This window comes from Penaeus japonicus, unplaced genomic scaffold (assembly GCF_977035675.1).
Source record: "Penaeus japonicus unplaced genomic scaffold, GWHDUDI00000001_assembly GWHDUDI00002371, whole genome shotgun sequence".
Classification (NCBI taxonomy): Eukaryota; Metazoa; Arthropoda; class Malacostraca; order Decapoda; family Penaeidae; genus Penaeus; species Penaeus japonicus.
Window position 1 is genome coordinate 50333 of NW_028236773.1, and position 6000 is coordinate 56332.

Genomic DNA, 6000 nt, shown 5'->3' on the forward strand with positions numbered 1-6000 from the left:
TTAAATATTTTACATTTTGTATCCTTTGTAGGGCAATAATTTTTAGACATGGATTTGCATAGCAATAATGCACAATTTGTGTCCTTTTTCTTATCGGTAATACTAATACCTATATTATTTCTTTTCTCTCCATCCAAATTGCTATTATCTATTTTCTTGGTATACCTGATATATTTTTCTTCCGATATTAACAGTTTTGCTGCATCCTTTACAATTTGTAAACTTGTATTTTTTTGTGTAAGATATTCATAGACCACAATACCGGCCGCAATCGGTAAACTGAAAAATGATAAATCATGTTTATTCAAAATGTCGAAGGACAATGATTTATTGCATTTTTTAATTAATTTGAGTGTTATTTTCTTTTTCAAAAGTCTGTCTCTATATAACCTGTTAAAATAACATTTATTCCATAAATAGTCTAATATATATGTAATTGTATCATTACTAATCTTCTTATTAATACTCTTTTTATACTTCTTATTTAAGTAATTGTATTCTGTTTTGGTTATATATTGCTGATAAAAACATTTCTTAATTATTTCTTTTTCTATGGTTTTTATAATAGTTTCACTCCAACCTCCATTTAAAATAGCAAAGGTTAATACACTGATTGCATTTTCATGTAATAGATCAAATGAGAAACAATTTTCATTATAATTAGTACATGATGCCAGTTTCATAATATTATCCACAGAGTATGTCTTGTTCTTCAAGAATAATAAATTATCACCACTCTGATTATTCATATGGTTTATGATAAAAGATACTCTGTCTCTTATCGTTTTTATATCCTGGTACACATCTTTATCAAAAAATAAGACTTTATAGTTAGTATGATCATATATAGTGTTTGACATTTTAAAAAAAAAGAATCAGAGTCGTTTTCCTCTCAATATTATTGCTCTAAGAAAAAGAATCAGAGTCGTTTTCCTCTCAATATTATTGCTCTAAAAAACTTTAGAGGGTAGTTAGCAATATCTGCGATAATGTCCGATAACCGGCTTCTATCGTACGAATCTATATACAATACGGTGGAAAGGATATCATGGGCCTTTAATCCTCGTCCTTTACTTTCGATGATAATCGATCTCAATGTATCACCGTAAGAGTATTGTGTTTTACTTGGATATGGATATTCTTTTCCACCATTATGAATATCATTGACGTTTACATAATCTCCGATAGTAATATTGTCTTTTTTGTACACTCCCCCCCTTACGATAGTATTATTTTCACGGTTTGGTCTAATTTCTATTCTAACCGCAGGAAAATTTAGTAGGTAATCAGCATTAGATTTACTCAAGTTTACAGTTATACCCTTTTCTATCAATAATCCTAATGCGCAGTATAATGTTAAACAAAGAGCCTCTTCGGATGCATGGGACAATACCACTCCATTATCACCATATGAGGATTCAATATTATCTCTTTTAGAAAGGTCGTTTTTCGATATCGAATAACCAGCTTCTGTTAGTGCATTCAACAAACCCCCCATTGATGAATAATATATATTTCCATATTCTCTCATTGTTTAGTAAACTTTTAATACCTATTTATCTCTTAAACTACACATTTTTATGTTTTAAATATATATATATATATATATATATATATATATATATATATATATATATATATTTATATTTTATATACACTTAAACATTACACATGTAATGTTCAAATTCTAACTCTGGTGTAAAGGAGGTAAATACACATAAGATTAAAGATCATATACATATATTTATTATTGTTATGGAATATTGTTATATATCAATATAATGGTACAATACCTAGACTAATATACATATATCCTACAACTAGTATCAAAATACAATTCATTGGTTAATATATGCAAATATTTTATTTCATTCTTATTTATCTTGGTAAAAGTTGACATCTCGAAGAATGTTGCATATACAGAACAAATACTACGTATATACAACTAATACTTATATGTTTTCCATATATACTTAATTCAAGACATGGTAGGACTAATTATGTATTGGATTTGTTTTCGACAAATGGGACAATACTCCAAGGCAAGAGTACAATCCTCACAAGCAATCATATGTGTACACGGAAAGTACACTACACTTGCTTCGTTACTCATACATACTTTACATATGCGATCTTCACGCATTTGTACAAGTAAACTTTCTAGAGGTGCAGGAATCTCGGTATTCTTTGCTTCGGGTAAACTTTCTTGAGATGTAAGGGTTTCCATGTTCTCTGCATTGGGTAAAGTTTCTTGAGATGTAGGATTCTCGGTATTCTCTGCTTCGGGTAAAGTTTTTTGAGATGTAAGGGTTTCCATGTTCTCTGCATTGGGTAAAGTTTCTTGAGATGTAGGATTCTCGGTATTCTCTGTTTCAGGTGGAAGAGACTCAACAATATCCGGGTCAGGTACAACAAGTGGAGAAAGCTCAACAATATCTGGTTTGGCTACAACAAATGGAGGAAACTCAACAATATCTGGTTCAGGTACAACTCCCTGAGTTGGAGGAGGCACGATCGTATCTGGTGCGTCTACAAAAAGCCCAGCATTATCTACTTAGAGTATAAATACTGAAGTTGTAGGGATTTCACTTATTTCGAATCCTTCTTGATACAAGTTGCTTAATAATGATAAACCAGGTGATAAACCAGGAGGATATAAACTTTCTCTCGTGTTATTCACAGATGTAGATGGAGACTCGCTTCTGGATGAAAGCGATTCGATTCTAGATCGAAGTGACAGAATATATGCATCTTTCGTTTCACTTGTAGAGTAACGTAGTTCCTTACGCGAACGCTATGAATTCGCACGTATGCGAACGGGTGACGGGTGCCTCGCGTCCCTGTTCTTTTCCTTCTTTCGTACTCCCCCGTCACGACCTTTGGCGACGCCCTTCGAGGCGCTTTATCAAACGCCCCACCTCCAGGAGTATTTTAGGCTGTGTAAAGGAGGAGAAGGAGCACCCGATCCAAGCACAAATGACCTGTAACATAATTCCTAGTTGGCAACCCCCTGTCATGTCGGGGTCTCCAAGACCGCCATCTTTGAGTAGTGGAGGAGGTTTCAAGGCGGAAGGTTGTGTGCTTGGGTTGGGCAGGAGTGTGTTTTTTCCTCGTGTGTTCTTGTTTTAAAGTAAGTTTTAATCTACTACATGCCTGTTCTGTGCTCCCTTGTTTTTATACATGTAGTAGCTTGTGTTTGATAAATAAACGTAAAGTAAAGCATTTTAGTGTCTCGTCAGTTGCCCTTATGCCGGCCCGATTTTCCCTCTTGCCCTTCCACGCCTTCCTGCTGCAGAAGGCTCCTCTACAGCTCCTGTAGGAGGGTGAGTGCCCCACGAACCCACTACACACTTATTAGATGTCTAATGATTGATGGTGGTTCAGGATTAATTATAATATATATTTTTTTTTATCATTTGGTTTATATCAAGTATATATGGTTCTATACTTAAATATGGCCAACCGGTCTCATCACTTTATAGAATATCCCAAAGCTAATACACATCTGACAATATCCAATTCCATCATTATATCCAGACGATCATATGAGTTATATAGTGTAACTTCTGATGATATTTGATCTTGAATGTTTTTAATAAATCTTGTTCCTTTCGATAAAAGGAGATAGTTACAATTTGTATACCATTTAGCATGTTCATGCCACGGTATGTCATTTCTCTCCCAGTTTAAAATACCACCTTCACAGTGGAAACAGGCAACATGGTCACTTAGACCACAATAATAAAATCCAGCTTCGGCGAGATCTTGTGGTTTTTGATCAACGCCTTCAGGCCAGTCATTAAAGCTTGCTAGTCTCCTTTCTTCTGTCATAAAATTTGTTGAAGTAGAAGTAGTGTGTTTCAAAGCACCATCTACAAATGAATTTTCCTTCTCTGGGGGCTTATATGTGTCTCGATCTGACAGTTTATCGAAAATATTCATCTTCACATTAGGAATATTTGATGATATGGCCCCTCTAACAAAATAACAATTAGGGGAATGACGTTTATGTTTTTCTCTTACTATATCACCCATTTCAAATTTAAACAACGATATATCACAAAAGATACATCTAACGTAGTCTTCTTTTCTCATGTAATAAAATCCATCAGCAGCTAATTCGATAGGAGATATCCAATCGATCGGCCAATTGATAAATGTCTCTAATCGAGACTTCTCCCATCGTAAGCTGATGGGAGGAAACATAGATTCGGGAAAAGCCTTATGTATTTGAGGTGGCTTACAGTACTTATTAAGATCTTCAAGGGAATATAAATTTTGTGCAAACATACACCCAGGGCTACTCTTCTTGTGAATCATTATAATATCATCTGATGTTCTAAGGGTCTTCACATCAATTGTTAAATCACAAGTAAAGCACTGTATATCGTCGTTTTTACTGTAGAAGAATCCAGCTTTGGCCAATAGTATATGGTGGATGGGTAATCTGTAACTTCCTTCTCTGGTATATCTTCTGAATGTATTCACTCTGTTTTGTTCATGACAAAAATGATTAAGGATTAGCTCCTTATCCTTATCTGTAAGCATCATGAACATCATGACCTATGCGGTCAATGATTCTATTTGTATGACAAAACACTTGTACACACTGGTAGCGGTTGACTTGTTTCTGTCAAGCGCAATTATTTCCATTATTATAGTAGTATATTTCCATATGCTCTCAACATAAAGTAATATTTCGTTATACGTTTATTTTTCTCTCACAGGATATACAAATTGTCACAATTCTGTTATTTCTCACAAGATATATAAAATGTCACATTTTTGTCATAAATTTTATTTAATATTTCCAGTCTTTAGGAATAATCCTATTTTTATAATCTATAAAGATCAAGTAATGCAATGTGTATATTATTTATTTATATACATATATATTTTCTTGTTTCACTATATTATAACGGTTAATAGAAATTAATGTTTCCTTAATCTGATAAAAGATTTAAAATCAGGTCCGTAAGTAATACCATATCTGTAGTTAAAACTACAGAATAACATAATCCAACTATAGGTAATAACAATTTATCAATAGAATAATGTCGATAGTTAAGTGTTTTCCATCGGTCTTTAACATTCTTGAAATCTCCTTTACATATAACTGGTTTCATTTTGTTTCTCTTTCTTTTTAATCAGACAAACGAATGTCCTCTATCAAGAAGATATGTATTCATATGTCCTCACTGTCAAGTAATATTTTATCATCATACTTATTTAACATGTTACGCGTATAAAATTTGGGTAAAACAATTTTGTAACAGCTATTCATCTATTTTGTTTTGTTTTATCAAGCATCAGCACGATGCTACATTATAATTATAGTAACTTGGTAGATGTGCACATCAAGTATGTATTAATATACATGGAAAAATACATGTGTTAATGATAAATAATAATCATAATACTAAAGGTTATACATATTAACCATAATACTAAAGGTTATACATATTAATCATAATGCTAAAGGTTATACATATTAAACATAATACTAAAGGTTATACATATTAAACATAATACTAAAGGTTATACATATTAAACATAATACTAATACTAAAGGTTATACATATTAAACATAATACTAATACTAAAGGTTATACATATTAAACATAATACTAATACTAAAGGTTATACATATTAAACATAATACTAAAGGTTATACATACATATTAAACATAATACTAAAGGTTATACATACATATTAAACATAATACTAAAGGTTATACATATTAAACATAATACTAAAGGTTATACATACATATTAAACATATTAATATATATAAAGGTTTTATACATACATATTAAACATAATAATAAATTATACATACATTAAAAATATATATTGGTATTAAAAAGGGTTTTAATATCATTATGTTAATCATGGTTTCATCTCTACAAATGCATGGTTTATGAACATGGTAAAAGTACAGGATACACAAGCAACCATATGTGTACATGGGAGGAACACTACAAGTGTATCTATATTTT